This window comes from Lontra canadensis, unplaced genomic scaffold (assembly GCF_010015895.1).
Source record: "Lontra canadensis isolate GAN:19392208 unplaced genomic scaffold, GSC_riverotter_1.0 scaffold78, whole genome shotgun sequence".
Lineage (NCBI taxonomy): Eukaryota > Metazoa > Chordata > Mammalia > Carnivora > Mustelidae > Lontra > Lontra canadensis.
In genome coordinates this window covers 8,877,482-8,900,236 of record NW_022631072.1, presented here as the reverse complement: position 1 = coordinate 8,900,236, position 22,755 = coordinate 8,877,482, and positions in this window count along the sequence as shown.

Sequence of the window (22,755 nt, the reverse complement as noted above, 5' to 3'; positions counted from 1 at the left end):
TCTACAGGTTGGCTTATTGCTTCTCTGACTCCTAAAAATATAATTGGGAAAGCTTGATAATCTTGAAAAAAATTTTGGGGAACTTAAAAAAACTAGCTTCAAAATAAGTTTCTTGCTGTAGTGGTAGGTTAATTTCATTTGTAAACAAAGGGGAGAATTCCACTGACTTTCATGTATTCTCTTAAATAGCAATGATACAGCGTCCAATTACCTTGAGAAATATGAAAATAACAAAGGCACCTGCCCCTGGCAGACCTTTGAGATTGAAAAGAAGGCCAAGTTTATATATGCATAATTAGTAAACACTTCTCCAGGTTAATGAGGGTGGTGACTGACCCTAAAATGACCCTGATCACAAATGTGGTACCTTAGATTTTGGAATAATCCTACTCCTCGGCACTCTCCATATAGGAACCATAGGGAAGTTTCCGATGGACGTTTAAAGCAGAGAATCATAATAGGAACTCTCTTTAAGGTAGAAATAATAGCAGTTGGAAATGTAATGGATTTTTCCCTTTTCTTGTAGGTGATGTAATAGTAATAATGATGATGATGTAATAGCAACAACTCATTAATTATCATGCTTGGGAAAGAGTGAAGACAAAAAGTTTGTTTGTTTTTCCAGTGGGAGTAAGTTAATTTTAAGAAAAACAGATATATTAGATTTAAAAGGGTTTTGGGTTGCCTTTTTTTTTTTTTTTTTAAGTCAGAATGGCAGATCCAAACACCTGAGATACATGGCTGCATTCAGAAATCTAAGAAACAGTTATGTTCTTCAGAGTTTAGTGTATTCTCAGGGAATATTTTTAGCAGTTGCACTATTTTGTGTTATTTGAATCCAAATGTATGTCTAAACATAGTGGTTTGCTTCATGGCATCAAAAATATGGTAAACATGATAATTATATACTTACCCTTAATTCTAGTATATCCTACTTTTCATTTTATTAAAATGATTTTGGTGTTTCAACCCACAGTTTATGCAAATTCACACACACCTGTGATAAAAATGTTGTCCTTATTTAGTGTTTGAATATAAACAGAATAAAAGAAATATCTCACTCAGAGGAAGATGTCTTTTTCCGACAAAAGGTGGCATGCCATATCATTTGCACTAATTATGCACCTTATTTCGCATTAAAAGCACATTTCAGGCAGTTAAGTCATATGCATGTCTTTTCCTTCTGAAATATTGTGATAATACTATTAAGCCTTTTCTTGAGGTTTTCTTTTTTGAAATATGCCAGAACTCCCCTTTTCTCCAAATACCAATAAGTTATATTACAAACAAAATCAAACCCATTCAGAATATTGTTTTTATAATTATGGAATAAGAAGGACAAACATTAAACAGAAGAGAACATAATATGAATAATTCTTTAAAGCATATACCAGCCTCTTTATTCTGTCAATATTATTGTGGTATGAATTACCAAACTTTAAAGGGATTTTTATTTACCATCAAACTACTATAATTTCTGTTGAGAGAAATAGGCACAAAGAAAGGCAATGAAGCTTTGCCTAAAGATTGTCAATATGATGAGGATTGAGACATGACTACATTAAACTCAGTATTGATGGAAAATCCTTGATCAGAGATGGGAAAATTCAAAAAGCAACTTTCCTGAAAAGGAAATAGGAGTTGACCTGTAAACACAAGAGTTCAATATGAAATGAGTTGAAGCAATGTGCTTAACTGATTTGAATCTTGTACAATACTAACACATATAAATAATTCTTGAATATTACTTACAACCTTATCGGTGTCTGTGACTATAGATCTTCATCAAACGTTTCCAAAAGTCCTGAAGTTATCAGGTTTACTTAGGAATCCATTGTCTGAAGGAGACCCTTAGAGGAGTTTACTGCACTAGCTAACAGATGGACGCAATCTCAGTAAAGGGTATATAATTGTGCTAAGGGTATGTAAAACAAAGATTTTAGTAACTGTGATATTGAGCCTGTTTACTTCTTCTATGGTAAAGAAATGTGTGGTAATAGTCGAGAAACCAGGGATTTGGAAACCCGACAAGGGAAAAACAAACACAAACAAACCAAAAAATAAAAACAAAACAACATTTATATGTTGTCAGAAATGACACTGGACGTCAAGAATTTTTTTTAACAAAAACTTCGTTTTTAAACAGATAGGAAACAATTCCACCATCTGCAAAACTTCAAGATTGAAATGTTGCTAGATCATTAGATTTAGAAAGAAAAAATTACTTTAAGCTTAAGAAGTCTGTTTGCTTTCCTTTGAGAGCATGTCTCAATTTAATCTGATTTGGAGATTTTCTTAGAATTCTCTGTCAGCATTTTATCTGTTTGCAGCATTACTACTATAAAGAAATGGTACTTAGTGGATTGATTCAGAAATATGGTTTTCCTAACTCCCATGTGATTTCAGGACAAAAATTTAAGCTCCATGGTAGTCTTCTGAAGTATGTTAAGTACTTTAAAGAGAAATAGACTTGAGATTTTAATCTGCAGTAATGTGATTTATGGTTTTTACAACACTAAAAATAGAGGTTTACATTTTAGTATTTCCAAACAATAGCAAGTGTAATCTCTAATTTCACAAACTTAAGTGCATTTGTCTTTCCTGGATATTACTGACATGTAAACATCTTTGTTACATATGGAAATTAATTTGGAGAACATTAAAATAAGGACTAAAGTTTGTCAAGGACTGAATTGAATCTATGTGGCTATAAACTGTCTGCAATTCTGAGTCGATCCTCTTTTATTATGATATGACTTATGATGATCTGTGCTTTCAGAAGTCACACTATTATTTTTTTCTGTAAAAATTATTATGATTTATTAAAAAAATCCTAAATAGGCTTTGATTGCATTTATTTGCATTTTATCCATAATTACTAATTCCTTTACATGTCCAGCTTCTGCATTTCAAAACACCAGAAGTCTATAAAGAAAATGCAAGCTTCACCACATACAAATAAAATTGTAATTGAAAAGTGCTTACGTAGCAGTTGAAGTCGGCCCATTACTTGTAATGATATTACTCTTACCAATGACAAATATGTTCCATCATAATCAGAAATCAGTTCCCACTGTGCCAGTCTCCAGTAAAACAACTCTTAAATAAAACATTTCAGAAATGCAGTGCTGAGGGAATAACAACAATAAAAAGTGCAGCTTCTCGTTTCACTTTGTGAAAGAAGTAGTTGAGTATGTTATTTCTACCTTAATTTGAGTCCTGTGCTGTTAACATCTATTCCTTCTTCTGCATTCTCTTTTGGTCTTCTGGGCACAGAAGTTCTTTGTTCTTGCTGATGCTCTTACTAATCTCATAAGGAAACAAATTTCATTCATTCTTCATTTAACCTTTTAATCATTATAGACCTCTGCTTTAGAGAATAGTCTTTATCCTCAGAAATACATATAAAAAATCAAATGCAGGCTGTTCTTTGGAAAGGAAGGTACCCCCCTTGTTTGGCAAAGACAATGGATAGTGCTTTCACGTCATCATACAGAGGCAAGACCCATAACCTTGGCCTTGAGAACTTTATAAAGTGAAAGGTTAAAAAAACAAACAAACAAGTTTGTTCAAAAACTGAGCCAGTATTGCAAGTACTATAAAGTTGCACTAACATTTCTGTGCCAGCTGTATTGGGGAAATGCTTCCTAAGCCTAATTACATACTTACCCTTTCTTTTCTAAGAGGTAGGTAGAGCTAGAGATAGAAATAACAAATATGGAGATAAAGACGTAATTTTCTGATTTCACAAAGCAACTACTTTTTTGCAATGAAAGGTGAAATAGGTTATTTGTAACACAAATTGAATTTACCCCACAGTCAATGACATAAAAGGACTTAGCATTCCAAGGCAGTAACAAGGTACCACTATCGTTCAAGGTGTATACTTTGATCTGCCTTGACAATGTTCACCTTCTGAAGATCTAGTAGAATCTTGAAGAAAACCCTCAATTTTTAGGCAAATACCTCGTACCTACTATTTTCTTTATTTTTGTGAGGAAGCGCACGTGTGCACTTGCACAAGCTGGAGGGCGGGAGAGGCGGATGGCTGGAGAGAGAATCCTAAGCAGGCTTCATGCTCAGTGCACAGTGAATTCAGGGCTCCATCTCTGGACTCTAAGATCATGACCTGAGCTGAAATAGTCAGACACTTAACTGACTGAGCCACCCAGGCCCCCCACATACTGTTTTCAAAGGAGATTCTGGTGCATGTGTAAAAGGAAGTTACCTCTATGTCTTGAATAAGGTGCACAGAATGATTTATTTTGACAATCAGAAATGCAGTTACATCACAATGTGACTTAAGTGAAAATAAGAGGAAAAAATGCAGAGGGAATAATAAGTTAAATACCACAATATATTAAGCCAGCCTACTTAACCTGTGTGCCCTGGGGATGAGTGTGGGATGGAAATCCAGCTCTTTTCTCTTTGTCTCATTTCTGTCTAGGTGTGAACATCTTGCCAGGCTGAGAGTGGCTCTAGTTCTTCAAAATATATAGGTTTTTCTATCAGACAGATCCTCTGATTGGGTATGACAAGCAGGAAATTTATTCAATTTCGGCAACTTCTAGATGTTATTTGAGAATTGCAGTATTCATTATTTATAAAGCCTCAGGTGCCTTTGAAAGTCATCATTGTGGAGTACAGGGTAAGACTGAGTGGTTTACTGGTTCTAAAATATTTTACAATATTTGTATAAAATATTTCTCCTTATTTTTTTTTTCATTTATATGACTATATAAATTAACATAAAGTAAAATGCCTCTGTCTAGGCTCATCTGTACCATAATACTGCGCTTTCTCTTCTTAGTAAGTGATACCAGCTAGCCAGACACAAAGAGCACCACTGTTTGATACCAATAGTACTGATTTTTCAGACAGGAGAAAGAGACACTTTCTTTGTTGACTTTAAAAATTAAGGCCAAATCCAAGTACAGCAGCATAAAGATATTCCTCTGAATAAAAAATGCAAGTTCTAACTAATGCAAAACTCCTTAAAACAAAACTTGAAAACAACTCCTGGTCCTCCGAACTGCTATCCAAGCCATCAGTCCTCGTAATACTCGGATGAATAAAAAAGCTTTAAGGGAAAATAATTAATTACCAGGGTAGCAATAAAATCCGAATAGCCATTATTGTCCCTACAGAAAGGATATACTGGGTGCTCAGACTGCACAGGCAAACAAGACTGGGTCCTCTGGGAAGACATCATAAGAAGCCTTTTAAGTGAAGTGAGTCTCCCACTGTGGCAGTGTTCTTTCTGATATTGTGTTATTACATAATTTAATTTTCTTTTTTTTTTAAATAGTTTCTTTTTTGGGTGCCTGGATGGCTCAGTGCATTGGGCCTCTGCCTTTGACTCAGGTTGTGATCCCAGGGTCCTGGGATCGAGCCCTGCATCGGGCTCTCTGCTCAGCGGGGGTTCTCCCCCCCCACCAGCTTGCCTCTCTCTCTGCCTACTTGTGATCTCTCTGTCAAATAAATAAATAAAACCTTAAAAAAAAAGTTTCTTTTTTAATTTAAATTCTGGTTTGTTACCATATAGTATAATACTAGTCTTAGGAGTAGAAGTTAGTGATTCATAACTTATACAGCAATTGAGCCCATCCGCCACCGGCCTCCCCTCCAACAACCCTCAGTTTGTGGTCAAGAGTCTGTTTTATGATTTGCCTCTCTCTCTCTCCTTTTTTCCCCCTCCATGTTCATCTGTTTCATTCTTAAATTGCACATATGAGTGAAATCCTATGGTATCTCTCTCTGGCTGACTTTTTCATTTAGCATACCACACTCTAGCTCCTTCTACATTGTTGCAAATGGCAAGATTTCATTTCTTTTCATGGCTGAGTAATATTCCATTGTATATATATGTGTATATATTGTGTATATATATATATATATACACACATATATGTGTGTGTATATACGTATATACATGTAACACATATATATATATACATATATACACAGACATATATATGTATATATATACACACACACAGATACACAATGGAATATTACATACACACACACACACACACATATTTTATATATATATATACAGACCAATCTTTATCCATTCATCAGTGATGGACATTTGGACTATTTCCATAAGTTGGCTTTTGTTGGTAATACTGCTATAAATATCAGGGTGTGTGTATCCCTTCAAATCAGTATTTTTTTATCCTTTGGGTAAATACCTACTAGCACTTTTGCTGGGTCATAGGGTAGCAGTATCTTTAACTTTTTGAGGAAACGCCATACTGTTTTTCAGAGTGGTGGTACCAGCTTGCATTCCCAACCCTTTCTATCTTGTTAACATCTCTTGTTTCCTATGTTGTTACTTTTAGCTGTAATGATAGGTGTCAGGTGATATCTCATTGTAGTTTTGATTTGTATTTCCCCAATGCCAAATGATGTTGAGCATTTTTCATGTGTGTGTTAGCCATCTGTATGTTTCTTCATGTCTTCTGCCCATTTCTTAACTGGATTTTTTGGTTTTGGGGTGTTGAGTTTGATAAATTCTTTATAGATTTTGGATACTAACTCTTTGTCAGATAAGTCATTTCCAAATATCTTCTCCCATTCTGAAGGTTGCCTTTTAGTTTGGGGGAAAAAGTAATTTTTTCTAAAGAACTTTTCGTTTACAAAGCTATAGTATAGTAGTATAATGTAGTTCTAGCCAGTATTGTACTGGCTCAAAGACAGACAGATTAATGGAACAGCACAGAGAACTCAGAAATGAACCCACAATTAATCTGGTCAATTTCTCTTCAACGACGCTGTTGCAGAATACCCAAAAGAAAAAAGTCTCTTCAACAAATGGTGTTGGAAAAACTGACAACAACATGAAAAAGAATGAAATTGGATTACTTTCTTATATCATACACAAAAATAGATGCAAATTGGTTAAAAGAACTAAATGTGAGAAAGGAAACCATCAAAATCCTAGAGTAGAACACAGGCAAGAACCTCTTTGACATCTTTGACTTCTTATTAGTTGTATCTCTGGAGGCAGGGAAAACAAGAGCAAAAATGAACTATTGGGATTTCATCAAGATAAAAAGCTTCTGCACAGCAAAAGAAGCAATCAACATAACTAATTCAGAATTCGGAAATGGGTCCCATTTGGCCAAAATCAAGGTATTGGTTCTGTTGCATTCCTTTTGGAGGCTTTAGGGAAGAATCCATTTCCTTGCATTGGCCACAGCTTCTACAGGTTGCCTAAATTCCTTGCTCAGGGTTTCTTCAGTCTTCAAACTCAACAGCATCTTCACATTTGTCTATCACTGTCCTGTTTTTGTTATCTATCTCTTTCCCTGCCTCTGATTGTCCTGCCCTTTCTCCCCTTGTTAGTGCCCTATAATTACACTGGAAACACTTAGGTAATCCAGGATAATCTTCCATTTTGAAATCCTCAATTTGATCACATCTTCAGAGTTCCTTTGCCAGGTAAGGTAACATATTTAGAGTCTAGGGATTAGGATGTGGACATCTTTGATAGGGGAAAGGGTGGTGGGGATGGAAGTTGGGAGAGGAGGCCATTATTCTAATCCCTACAGGCACCATGTCAATTTTTTATAAGATCTGAGATCTGGTTGAATAGGTGACATATGGCAGATGTTCAATTAACATTTGAAAAGTTAGTATATAAAGAATGTCTAACACAATGTCATTCAAATGTTGTATGCCATCCAAGTATGATCTAAAATTTCACCCAATTATCCACCTTTCCCATTACAATATTTTCAATACAGTAAGGATCTGTAGAGGACCAACAGTGTCACAGGTCACAAAATCCTATGGTAACTCACTCTGTGAAACACCTCAGATGCCTTACCAATGGATTGTTCTGTAGGAAAATGAAACAGGAAATTTCATCATATTTGGCCTCCTCAGCAGAAGAGCTCTTTCTGTTTTAAAAGGAACGATGCCAAGGTGATGTTTCCATTTTTCTCACCTTTGCTGTCTGCCTTATTTTCTCTTCTGTAGGGGTTTCTTACCTATAGCTGTATACTGTCATTTTAAAATTATAAAGCATAAGGTATTAAAATTATGATTAGAAAGCATTAATATTTTATGTATCAGTGCTACTTTATCTAACTTTTCTTTTTAAAATTGAAATTATATACTTCATTTTCCAAACTGCCTGTTTTGGAATCTAACCAGTATCTGTCTTACCTGGAAACTCAATTTGTCTTTCAAGCCAAGTAACCATGAAACCAGAAAATCTCATGGGTTCTGTGGTTTGGTAAAGGACTTACTGGAGCTGAGAGAAGGAGTTGCAGCAGGTAAAATTCTTTATATCCTTAGATAGCCTATAAAGCACTTTTGCCTCCTTTTATTTATTGGCTCATTTACAAATGTTTGTATATAGTTATTTCACAGTCCATAAGGGCAAAGGGTTAAATTATTCCACAGCACACTGTTGTCTCCTGTCTTTATAGAGCCCCTGCCTTCTTGATTGGTTGATTCAATTTTTCTTTTTTTTAAGATTTTATTTATTTATTTGACACACAGAGAGAGAGAGAGTGCACAAGCAAGAGGAATAGCAGACAGAGAGAGAGAGAGAAGCAGATCCCCACTGAGCGGGGAGCCTGATGCAAGGCTCAATCCCAGGGTACTGGGGTTATGACCTGAGCCGAAGGCAGATGCCCAACTGACTGACAACCCAGGTGTCCAAGTTGATTCACTTTTATTTTCATTCTTCACTTCCATTTTCTTCCCTCTATGGCCTTTGACTCTGTTTGATTTTGAGTTTTTATGTATCCTTTTAAAATTATTATTACAGGGGCCCCTGGGTGGCTCAGTCAGTTGAGCATCTGACTCTTGATTTCAGCTCAGGTCATGATCTCGGGTGGTGAGATCAAGCCCTATGTCAGGCTCCACTGAGTACGGAGCCTGCTTAAGATTCTCTCTCATTCTCTCCTTCTGTCCCTCCCTCCTCTACCCTCCCTCATGCTCCTGCTCTCTCGCTCTCTTTCTTGCTCATAAATAAATAAATAATTGCAGTTTAGTATGTTTTTGCCTATAAACATAATTCACATAAAATTCAGTATTTTTATTTTTCTCATTAGACACGGGCATTTTAATAGCTATCCATGTTATGGAGACTGCATGTGGTTATTTGCTTCTGTTAGTGTTCTACAGGATATGCTCACTATATTTTTTGTACTTACCCACCTACATATGAGCTCATATATTGCCTTCATCTATCTAACTTGAATAAACACAACAATGGATACCCCTGATAATCTAGTGATTATGGATTTTTGTAAGAAGTTCTTTCTTTCTCTCTTTCTTTCTTTCTTTCTTTCTTTCTTTCTTTCTTTCTTTTTTTAAGATTTTATTTATTCATTTGACAGAGAGAGACAGAGCAAGAGAGGGAACACAAGTAGGGGTAGTGGGAGAGGGAGAAGCAGGCCTTCCACTGAGGAGGAGCCCGATGTGGGGCTCGATCCCAGAACCCTGGGATCATGACCTGAGCTGAAGGCAGACGCTCAACTGACTGAGCCACCCAGGTGCCCTGAGAAGTTCTTTTTTTGATATGAACCTGGAGGATCATTGCTAGGTCAGCAATCTTGACTCAAGTAAGTACGCCCAGGGAAATTTTCAGTCTCTTTGTACCTGTCTTACCCCCCACCAGCAGTGTGTGAGTGTTCATGCTTCATCCTCACCAACATATGGCATTCTAATATTTGTTAATCCATAAGGTAAAAGTAGTATCTTACTCTTTTAATTTGTATTCTTCCAATTATCAGTGTATTTAAGCACTCCTTTGTACTCCTGCATTAACAGTTTTTCTTTTTCTTTCTTTTTTTTTTAAAGATTTTATTTATTTATTTGACAGAGAGAGAGAGAGAGAGAGAGAGATATCACAAGTAGGCAGAGGGGCAGGCAGAGAGAAGAGGGGGAAACAGGCTCCCCGCTGAGCAGAGAGCCTGATGCGGGCCTCGATCCCAGGACCCTGAGATCATGACCTGAGCTGAAGGCAGAGGCTTAACCCATTGAGCCATCCACGTGCCCCCCGTTTTGCTTTTTCTTTCTGTGGATTGCCATTGAACATGCTCTACCCATTTGTCTATTATGTTTATTGTTCTCTTTGGTTGATTTCCTGGATAGCTTTATCATAGATACTGATCACTTATTAATCTTAGATAAAAGCTCTGTCTCATTCTTCCATATTTATATGCTGTACTTGGAGGTTCCACAGTGGCCTTTGCTTAACGGGACATTAGTTACAGCTTTAAAAAGTTCAAGTAAATAAATGTGCCAATATAAGCAACTCATAGTTTACTGTAACTCAAGGGAATGGATTATAAATAAACTATCACCTTCATTTTATGGCCATGAGAAGTGAACGCATTTCTCCCACCATGTCTGTATTCAGTCATGTGCTGTGTGTGTGGTAGATTTGGACTGTGTCAACTAAACCTAGTTGGAACTAACTTTTCCAGAATTCCCTTCTCTTTAGATTAGAAAGTGCTATGAAATTTGGAGGGTAGATGTGAAAAAGTAGTCATTTCTGCATCCTAACCATCAGGGTTGGGTTCAAGGAACTGCCAGAAGTTGTAGGATTATCACTGATTTTCTGGTTCCCTTGGTTGATTTGGAGCAACATCTGTGACTTCAAGTCCTCCACCTCCCACAGCATCTTCTTCTGACCTTCTCCAAAGTGCTGGATCTCCTGATGAATTTCCTCCTTTAACTTGTGTGTGACTTGTGTATGAGATGAAGTTTGCCAGCTTCACCTGTAGTCTCCTGCATTATCAAGGGTGAAGGGAACTTGAGACAGATGTGGATTCCAGTTGCTTAAAGCTCTTTTATACTTTTACAATCGAGATGTTCTTCACATCTACCAGCCTAGCAACTTTGGACTATATCAGGCACAGAAGCAATTATATAAATTTCTTTATATAAATTTCTCCCCAGTTTCTACAATTAATCAGAAATCCTATTCCCCATAATAAGTCCCTTATTGTAAATCACTCACAGTTTTTCTGCTTCTCTGGACAAATTCTATGAAGTAGATACAGTAAAGATGGAAATGTACACTTTTAAGTAAATCTGTGAACACAGAAATTTACTTATCATTGAATCAGACTTGGGACATAGTTCTGTGTAGGCAAAATATATGCTTTATTTACTGAGGCAGGCAGTTTGGTAGAAAATAGAATCAACCATGTTAATTATATTCTTTAAGAGCAATCATTTTTTGAATTTCAATTCTAGTACAGTTAACATACAGTATTATATTAGTTTCAAGTGTACAATATACTGATTCACCAGTTCTATATATTATTCAGTGCTCATCACAGAAAGTGTGCGCTTAACACCCTTCATCTATTTTACCCACCCCCTACCTACCTCCCCTCTGATAACCATCAGTTTGTTTTCTATGGTTAAGAGTTTTTTTGGTTTGTCTCTTATTTCTTTGTTTGTTTTGTCTCTTAAATTCTACAGAAGAGTGAAATCATATGGTATTTGTCTTTCTCTGACTGACTTATTTCCCTTAACATTATATTCTCTAGATCCATCCATGGAACCCTTTTCCTCCACCTCCTTGACTACACTTGTTTCATGTGTTTTTGAGTTTATCTATTCCAACAGGTGTGAGATGATAGCTCATTGTGGTTTGAGTTGCATTTCCCTGAGGATGAATGATATTGAGCATTTTTTCATGTGTCTTTTGGCCATTTGTATGTCTTCTTAGAGTAATGCCTGTTCATGATTTCTGCCCATTAAAGAGCAATCATTTTTTAGCCATTTTGGAAAATGGACCACTTTGGGAATCTGATAAGAGGCTTTGACTTCTTTCTCAGAAACAACAATAACAAAAAAGTACAATGTTTTGTGTACTAGTTTAGTATGTTCACAGATTTCCTAAAGCCTGTCAGTGGACCTCTAAATCATTGCAGGGGTTATGAATCCCAGGGTAAAAATTACTATCCTAGACCAAGGCACACATTGTATTTCTTGCTGGGTTAGTTGGTGCCTGATTAGCTCATTTCTTTAGAACCTGGTTCTAAAATGGATGAGATCACATATTCAACCCACATAAAGTCCAGATGCCTTAGCTCTTCCAACCAACACAGGTCAGATGTCTTTCACATGTGTGCTATGAATCACAAGGAGGATGTAATGAAAACATAAGGATGTAGAAATGTATTTCACATAAATAAATGAAAATTTATACCTGCTAGGTGTAATTAACAATTGAAATTCCTGCCAATGGATGGTGGATGGTGCTTTCTTGTACTCAAGGTAACAAACTTTAAATTTATGATCTCAATGATAGTGTCTTGCTTTTGAAGCCAACAGTTGACGATAAGCCATTAAACCGTCCAGTGTTCTTTGATAACTTTCTCCTGTTTATGTTTCTATGTGACTGCCAGAGTCCAGAAATCCAGGAAGTTTCCATCTATCACTGTGGAACAGCAAGCAAACATGGCCGATGACAAGAGTTTGGTAATATTCAGCAAAATTTAGCTAAGGCAGATTAAACTACTGCTTTCCCAAGCCAAGAAGAAATAGACATTAGACATTGATGTGGAGGGAAACACAGAAGTTTTCTAGTAGCTTTTGTTTAGAACGAAATATTTCCATTTATTTTTTAAAATAATGAGCAGTCATTTCTAATGAAAAGGTGCACAAAATTCATACTCCTTAATTAATTTAAAAAGAGGCCACATAGAATAAGGCTATGAACGAACCTAATTTTTCTAATTTCTTTTTTTTTTTTAAAGATTTTATTTATTTATTTGACAGATAGAGATCACATGTAGGCAGAGGGGCAGGCAGAGAGAGAGGAGGAAGTAGGCTCCCTGCTGAGCAGAGAGCCCAATGTGGGGCTTGATCCCGGTACCCTGAGATCATGACCTGAGCTGAAGGCAGAGGCTTAACCCACTGAACCACCCAGGTGCCCCAATTTTTCTAATTTCTAATTTCAAGTTATTTCTAAGGAAATGAAATGAGAGAGAAGGATGATGAAGTCCTGGAAAATATTGAGATCTAAAGAAGAAGTAGGAAAAACTGATTACATAACTGTGACTATAGTATTCTCAGGCTTTTCATAACATCACTTACTAGTTCCCACCAGATTTCTTCCTAACCAACAGTGGATTTGGGAAAATAGAATAAATTGTTCGATAAAGGACTCAGGTTGATTTTTTCCTTTCACGCTGTGGCTGTGTCAGACACAGCAAAAGGTTACTTAAGCCCTGGCATACTCTGGGTTCTGTGTGTGCCTTATTACTTACTGTTTTCTCCTAAATGCAGAAAATTCTAACCACCTTTTTTTAAAATGCCAGAGGATGAGGCAGGGGAGAATGGGAAGTGATTTATATTAGATATACTGTTTCTTTTTGAGTTGATCGAAGTTCTGGGATTTGATAGTGGTCATTGAGTTACTAAGAGCCATTCAGTGGTAAATTTTATGATATGTTAATTGTATCTCAATCAAAAACAGAAAATATCATAGTCAAGAAAACCATGTGAAAACAAAATTCCTACTCACTGAAACTCAAATTAAGGCCCATCTCCTTTTCTCAGTGTCTGCTTGCTCTGCTCCTACCACCTTGTCACATCCTCACCCTCCAAATATGATCACTGAGACCTGTCATAGAGTGACCACTCATCTCAGTTTGCCTGGAACTGTCCAGTTTTGGCATGGAAAGTGCTGCCTTCTTAGGAAATCTCTCTGTCTTGGGCAAACCTGGGTGGTCGATGACCATATTTGTCAACAAGCAGTCCTTTTTTTTTTTTTTTTTAAAGGATTTTATTTATTTATTTGACAGAGAGATAGAGCACACAAGTAAGCAGAGCAGCTGGCAGAGGGAGAGAGAGAAGCAGGCTTTCTGCTAACCAGGGAGCCTGATGTAGGATTCAATCCCAGGACCCTGGAATCATGACCTGGGCCAAAGGCAGCCGCTTAACCAACTGAACCACCCAGGCGCCCCGAGCAATCCTTTTCTAACTAGGGTCTGCATGTTTTATATATTCCCCAAATCATTTCAATTTTCTCTATTTCAAATATACTGCCCCTTTCCCTCCTTACCCTTGGAAAGAGCAGGCAAGACCTTTGTGAGCACTTAGCCTCATACTCCTTCTTTCAGTGGTTCAACGGAAGCTGTGATTCTTTACATCATGGCTTTGGCCTGAACTCACTCCGGTGTTAGAATCCCTAAGTGCATTTAACTAATTAAAAATTCCCAGAGCTATAAGAAATGAGAAACATGTCAACTATACTTCAGTAAAAAAAGAAATGAGAAACAGGTTTTCCTTAAAAGAAAATAGAATTCTTTTTATAGCCATTGAAACTCAATTTTCCTATTCCTTATATGCTTCTGTTTTAGAAATAAAGACTTAATGGAAATGTCTCTTTACATCTTTTGGTTTGGAACAGATCCTCTCAGCACCCACAGGAGTTCTAGGTGATAAACGAATACTCATTCACTTCTCAGTTTGGGGTCTCAGCACCATACAAAGTATGAGATATGTTATGAAAGGCTATGGTACATAACACACTGGTGTTTTCCTTTACTCTGCAAGAATGCAGAGAGGACATAATTCCAGATTATCACCTCTGATTTTGTTCTACATCTGGAAATATGTAGAGGCATCCCATTTTTTTTTTTCCTGAGGCCTTCAGTCCTTCTGTTGCAGTTAATTGAGCCAATTCTTAACCTGCATAGTTACTTCTTCTCTTTCTAACTCAGTCTATTGCGGAAGATGAAAGATGATGCTTCACATTGATTGTAGCATGAAAGCATCATTGAGTGCCAGAAGCTTTTCATTAATTATTATATTTAATCTTCACAATAACCCCCTTCAGCATGAAAGAAATTATTATATCCATAGTACAAACAAAGAAAAAGTAAAGCTCAGGGTGATTAAAATAATGCTTCTAAGGTCGCATAGAGCTAGGGTGACTGAATCAAAATTCAAGACCAGTTTTGCTTGACCACAAATTCCATGTTCTTTCTGGTGCAGTGTGACTGGGCAATGAACTACCTTTCTGGGCTTTTGAAAGAATATCTACCACTTTGATAATTAACCTTGCCTCTCTTTGATTAAAATCCTTCTGATAATACCTTTTTGCTTTGTGCAGTATCTAAATAAAGCCAAAGTCTAATTGCTTAAACTCCTTCAGCACTTATGTAACATAAAGGAGTAGAAATGGCATGAGGGCTTCTGGAAGATGAAAGGCCTTTTCTCAAGAGTGGCTCAAAACCAGCCCTAGGAAATTCATGCCTGCTTCCCTATTCACTTCTCTGTTTTATTTTTATCCAAAGCATCTATCACTTTCTGGCTGGCCACTTATTTTACCTCTTTGTTTATTGTCTTTTTCCTGATTCCAGTATGTAAATTCTGTGACAGTAAGCATTATGTCTGTTTCCTTGCTCTGTCTCCAGTGTCTTAGTGCCTGGTACCCAGTATATGTTTTTGAATGAATAAATGAATGACAAAGAGGTAAAATATGGTGGATTTGCATCTCATGGGAAATTAGGGTAGAAAATCCTTTAAAGTATAGTACAGAGACATGTTATCCCTTACTAAACCCAACAGGTAGTTTTCCCTCCAACACTGAAAGAGGTGTATGTTTCTTTCATTGGACTTGCCTTGCTGAAAGTTTAGTTACCATATTACATTGAAAATGCTTATCTTTAAAGACTGAAATCACAATAATCACAGAATTTTTGTAGTAGAAACACAAGTAAATGAAATGTTCTGCTAGTATCATCAAGAGAAATGCCCCTTCCTAATTCAGCCAGACATTGATACCAGATGGTAAATTTCCTCTGCCTCTAGCAAAGTGAAATAGAGTGACGACCCTTGCTAGCTAGGCAGAAAATCTGGGCTAGTTTAAAAAATCTAGCTTTCTGTCTATAGTATTGTTTCATGTTCCACTGGCATGCCTGTAGCTGAGTGAAGTCTGGAAGTGGCGGGCAGTGCCATTTTGCATCTTTCAGTGCTGGGAGGGTGACACCGGCATGAATTTATTTTGCAGTCACGGGGAATGACGTTGCCTTAATCACTTTCAGTTCAGTTAAAAGTCAGGATACATGTAGGGATTAAAAAAAAAAAAAAGTGTAGTCCTTGGGATTTCTATGCATTTTTTTATTCCTTTTGCGGCTTTGCTCTCCCACTGCCAGGTTGATTTTCCCAGCTGTCCTGATATCTTGGCGCTGGCAGTGACCAGATCGTCTCAGTTCACTTTCAGTTTGGGTTTTATGTGTCACACCTATTTGGCTTGGTATCTAAGAGAGACATTCCAAGTACGACTTGAAGCCTTATGCTCTGCATTTCTATCATATCATAATGATACTCGGGCAATGATGGCTTTTGGCAAATAGGACTTTTTTTTTTTATTTGCAGATCATCCATTCACTTTCCATATGACTAGGGAAAGACATTGAAAATCTCTGTGTATTTTAATGTCTGACTTATCCCGGTGGGATATAAACCAAAGAAACAAATTCCCAAACGTTTAGGTGCTCACTAAAGCACCATCTTTTGTCTTAAATATCCCCCTGTGGGTTTAAGTAAGGTCCACAGGTACAGTGGACGTGCCTGAAGCATTAAGAGGGAAAGTGGGGAGAAGGAAGTAACCAGTAAACCTTGGTTGCCTGGGACTGAAGGTTTTCCCAGGAAGTGGGGCTTTAAGGCTAAAACTGGGAAAATCTTTGGCAGAACAGAATGGTTGGTCACCCTAGAGGAAGAGTGAGAAGAAAGGAGAGAAAGTGGTGGGCTTTATTAGAAAGCCACCCACAAGCAATTCTGTTACTTCCTAATTCACTGTGTCAGCACTTTTCTGGGGCATCTGCCGTGAGCCCAAGCACTGTGCTTGGCACGGGGCGAAAAGTGCTGACTAAGCCTCCTGGTGCGTAGAGTTTATAGAATTCACTTGTCTAGTGGAATTTGAGATGCTGGAGCTGAATAGGAACATAAATATGTTGTAGTCAAAGCCATCCTGCTCTGATTAACAGAAGACTCTTAAGACTCAGGTTTTGAATGGTTGATGTGCCTATAGTGAGTTATACTGTCAGTTCTAAGAGCTGCTCTATTCACTGCACCCAACTATCCCCTTCCCTGTTTCCCACCAGTGGCTGCTTGCATTTCAGACTATGCCAGAGCTCCTCATCATATTTATCTGTGCTTACTCAGCATGTACATTTACATTCTATTGTCTCTATGTCAACTTCTACTGAAATGACAGTAACTTACAGAGGAATGCTCACTTAATTACAAACAAAAGAGGGAGAATACACACATGAAAATGCATACATTGAAATTTTATGTGTATGTACTCAAGTTAATCCTGTATATTGTCATTTCTAAGACATTTGCCACTTTCTACTTTGCATCATAATCACTTATAGGTGTATTCTGTATCCACTTAGGAGGGGTCCATATCCTATCTATATTTTCACCTCTAATCTCAGCACTTTCATTGAAGCCTAGAACATCGTAGCTTCTCTTGAAATGGTTGCCAAGAAATAACCACATTTCCTCATAGTCAAAGTCAGTTAGTTTGGGCAGCTTGTTTCCTTAGCTCTAGAACACTGGTCTGGCCTTGATTTGAAGCAGTCTCACAAAAAGGCAGTTATGCTGCTAAATGCCTGCATGTCTAGGGCTTTTTAAAAGGATTTATTGCCACAGGTCTGTTCTATTTCTCTTCTCCATTTCAGATAGCTCTTAGTAGTGTGGACCAATATCTAATGTCTCAGAAAACAGAAAAAGCTGGTAGAATCTTACTTGGAAGCCAATCTGCCAAGAAAACTTGTTTTTCCACCATCTAGTACAGTGCCTCATGCATTGTAGGTCTTTAAGAAATTCTTAATGAATGAATATGGTAAATTAGGTAAACATCACTCATATAAGGGGTACAAAGGAGGAGGAAGACCTTTTCAGCAGCTCAGAGGCTAGAGGTGCTTATTTTAATTCAATCAAAAGGGAAAGTGATTTTGAAATGTTGGGAGTGCAGGATCTGTGGAGATGGTAAACTCCATTTGGATTGGAACTAAGGAAGGGTAAGAAAACTTTCCTCATCCCTAGGAGAGAGACTGACTGAATCACACATTTTTTTTTTAAAGATTTTATTTATTTATTTGACAGATGGAGATCACAAGTAGGCAGAGAGGCAGGCAGAGAGAGAGGAGGAAGCAGGCTCCCTGCTGAGCAGAGAGCCCGATGCGAGGCTTGATCCCAGTACCCTGAGATCATGACCTGAGCCGAAGGCAGAGGCTTTAACCCACTGAACCACCCAGGCACCCCTGAATCACATGTTTAAAGCACAAGTAACTTTCTGGGTTGTTTCTATTCATTAGCTGCTACTCCATCTTGATATAGTATCAATTCATCAATTCTTCCAAAATTCAAGTTTGTTTACAAAGCATCTTTCAAATTAACCAACAAGTTATTCTCAGTTTCCATCTGAGTGAAGAACTGTTACTTTTGGGCAACCTGATTTTTAGTGTGTTCATTACTCTCTGGGACTCAGGTTCACCTTGTAACAAGAAGTACTTGACTTTATGACTTCCCTTCCCAGCAGGGACCAGAGATCTTCCCCACAGCTGTACTTGTGACCATTCTCAAGGAGTTCTCTCCATTTTCTCTACCCCCAGGCTTCCTCTAGCTCATCAGACAGATGGCTTAAAGATTGAACTCTCTGTTATGCATCCTTCTGCCTTCAGGGACCTTTTCCCATTTAACTCATGCTGGATCCAACTATTCTTTGTAATGTCTCTTTTATTTTTTAAGTAAAATATCGCATTAAAAGTGAGATAGCTCTTGGTGGTTGGCACTGGATACATGATAACCAATATTATTATAAATGTTTGTCCCTACTAGGAGCTTGTAGACTAGCAGGTAGAGCTTGCCATCACTGCCACTTGTTTCTGATTTAGGCATGCTGCTGCCACACTTATAATTAGTAATTTCTATCAAAAGACTTTTGCAACAGTTCCCATGGAAGCATATTGCCAATGAGCTGGTTTTCCTTTATAAATCCATAATAACATATAAATTAATTCTTCAACCAAGGAAATACTTTTAAAAACTTTATTTATTGCTAAATAAATTCATTAATAGCACTTTGCATACTATATGCTTACTCTTAAATAGAAGTAAAATTTCAAGTCCATTGACTTGCCAGAATACAGGAATAGTCAATGCAATTCTTAATACTTGACTGTAGTGTTTTATTAATATTATAGTGGACATTAACTATGAATGAGTGAGTCAGGTATAAATGTATTTCAGTCACCCAAATTATTCTAAAGCAGTTCCCTAGAAAGAATGTTTGTTCATGTGCTTTCTAAATGCCTTGACATTTAAAAAATTTGAAGGATTGTATAAGAGGAATCTGATAGTCTACCACTTCCTAAAACCTCAAATATTTTCTGCATATCTCAGTATTGTAAGAGCCAATGCCAGTGATTTAGTTTAAATTATAAAAACTATAGTGGTTGTGTAGCATTTAGTTATGGGGACATCAAAAAGTTGATGTCAGGGGCTCTTGGGTGGCTCAGTTGGTTAAGCGTCTGTCTTTTACTCAGGTCATGATCCCAGTGTCGGGGTACCTGCTTAGTGGGGAGTCTGCTTCTTCCAGCTGCTTGTGCTCCCTCTCTCTCTCTCTCTCTCTCTCAAATAAATAAATAAAATCTTTTTAAAAAATTGGTGTCAAGGGACATCAAACATCTCCTTGATTGTAATATTTTTAAGTTTAAAGTGCAATATAATGTCTCATGCTAAGTAACTAACCAAGAACAAGTGCTTTTCTTGATGGTCAAGATCATCACCAAAAACTCCATCCATATAATGTGGAGAAATAATCATGTATTATAAAACACGTACATGCATTGATTTTTATTTCCTTACAGAGCATGTTCCAACTTGTATATGACTTTTCATGCTATGAAACAAGGTGAAACACATTGCACACGATTAGGGACAGTATCTTTGTGATTAGATACCCTAAATTTGGACTCTGGTTCTCCTGCTTTCAGAGGTGTGTCCTTGGGCAAGTCTTTTAGCCTATCTGAGCCCTATTTTCTAGGATGCAATGATCTCAGATGATTGTGATGAAGAATAAAATGGATTACACATATGAATACTTCTGACGGTAGGTCCTCAGTAGTTTTATCTACCTTTATGAAAGTCTATGAAAATAACATATGAAGTGATAATCATGTAGTCTGTATTTCCAGTTCTTGGCTTGCTCTATATCACATGACAACTTGTATTTATTTGTCTGCAGAAGTTTTATAAAAACCTTATTTCAGCTCCATCATCCTGATTTCATTATGATCATGTCTCTGAATCATTTCCCCTGCTACTCTGTTTTATTTCTTTTGTATATTTTAAGATAATTTCCATCTAAACATCATATGAACCACATCACTGAAATCTAATTAGTAGATCACCTGCTCCAGCAGCATGTGCCTTTATCTCATTACTTCTCTCCTGTGAGCCATATGTCTGCTTCCGACATCAATCTTTCTGTGTGATTATTACAGCAAAGAATTTATTGGGTTTTGTAACATCTGTCTCACCTCCTTGTAAGGCATCTCTGTTCTTAAGTTCTCCAAGGTAGACATCCTGCAGTTGTCTTTCTCAACCCCATGCTGTGAGTGTGCTTCAAAGTAATACAGTTTCCTTTTGTATCCCATGTGCTCATTTTGTTTTTTAGTTCACTGATACTAAAAGCTACTACACTGCAATTGCTGGTTTTATTTGTTTACTCTCTTTGGGACTTTTTCCCCCTAGAAGCAATTGTATTAATATCATGCTGAACTTTGTATCCAAAGTTTGTGATGTGCCTTGATGTGATAGGGAGAAGTCAAAAAAGAAACTAGGAAAAGAGTAAGAAGTGAGTTGAAAACAATGACCAGTCTTATTGACTTCTTTTTGTTTTTAAGTTGGATATTATCCAGGTGGAGCACCTAACTTTCCTTTGTTGGGAAAAAGCTCTTCTAGGAGAAGTCTCGCAGTTACTTCCTGGAACCAGGATACCAATTAATGTGGATGATCTTATCTTAGACAGCCCAGGAGTTTACTATGATGAAATTAAAACTTTGCTGTGAATAGTATCCACTTTTCTGCATAACCCACCATTTTCTTTTAATATTTAACACAACAGACTTGATTTACTCAGTATACAGAGTTTAAGGCCTGGTATGTGCCCAGTACTGTTGTAGAAACTGGGAATATAATGATGAACAAGACCTCTGTGATCCCTGCCATTATGGTTCTTCTAGGCTCTTGAGGAAGGCAAACATCAAACAAGGGAACAAAGCAAAGGCTGATGAGTGCTGAGAGAGGAACAAGACACCAGGGATTCCTAGCATTGTATCGAGATGCCTACCCTGAGAGCCCAGGATCCAATCTGATGCCTGAAGTCAGCAGAGATGATTGGAAGTTCACAGAGATTGTACTTCACAAACAGTGGAGAGATGTTAGGGTGTAGGTATCTTTGAATGAAGTTCAAGTGGAACCACTTCTAGAAGCTCTTCATTTTGTAGCCCTCAGCAGATTATTCAAGAAAAATGGAAAACTTACTATTAAAATAATTCTTTCTGACCCCATCAAATCTCATAATTATATGCTTTCACAGTACATTATACCTTCCCCCTTAAAGTCCTTACATAATTGTAATGTTTCCCAAAAATTTATGAAAAATTTTAAACATACAGGAAAGTTGAAAGGATTGGACAGTGTGCACACATGTGTTCAAAACAAAGATTCTGCCATTAACATTTTGCTCTATTTGCCTTTTCACATGTTAATCTATCCATCCTTCTGCTTATCAGTCTGTGTTGTTTTTAATGCAGTTCAAAATTAGATGCAGACATCAGTACACTAAACCCCTAAACACATTTAGCATGACCCTCATTAGCTAGAATTCAGTATTTGCATGTGGCTGAATGTGTATATGTATGAAAACAGAGGTATATTTGTGTATTTTCAGTATATTGAAGAAATGGACAAGCCATAGTTATACTATTCAATAAATCTTGAAAAATGCATGCACTCCTGTAAGATGCAGAACATCGTCATCCCCTTGTCATCCCCCATGGCCCTTTCTAGGCAGTCACTGTCCCTGCCTCTGTCCCTGTCCCTACTTCTAAGGCAAGTGCCGTTCTCATTTCTTTCCAGAAAGATTTATTTTACCTATTTTAGAACTTCATATGAATCAGTTCATGTGGTATATACTCTTTGGTGTAAGGCTTTTTTTCATTTAGCTAATTGATTTTGAGATTTATTTATACTATGTGTCCTACTAGTTTATTCCTCTCAAATGTCAAGTAATGATCATTTTGACTATATAAGAGTGTCTGTTTTCTGATAACAGACTGTTGGGCTTTTTCCAGTTTGGGGATTTTATGGATAAAAGAGCTATGAATATTCTTATTCAGTCTTTTTGTGGACATATGCTTTCATTTCTCATGCATAAATTCCTAGAAGTGGAATTGCTGGGTCATAGAGTTAGGTGTATTTTAAGAACAGTGTTAGTATGCTGGATAAGGTGCAAGCTATAAGACTGCTAAATTGTCTTTTTTAAAGTGGTTTTGCTTCACATTCTCACCAGCAACATATGAGAGCTCCAGTTATTCCACATCCTAGTCAACTTGGGGCTTGTCTGTCTTTATCTTCAGCCATTCTGCAGGATGTGTAATAGCATCTCATTATGATTTGACTTGCAGTTCTCTATTGATTAATGATGTTGAACACTTTGTTGTGTACTATTAGACATTT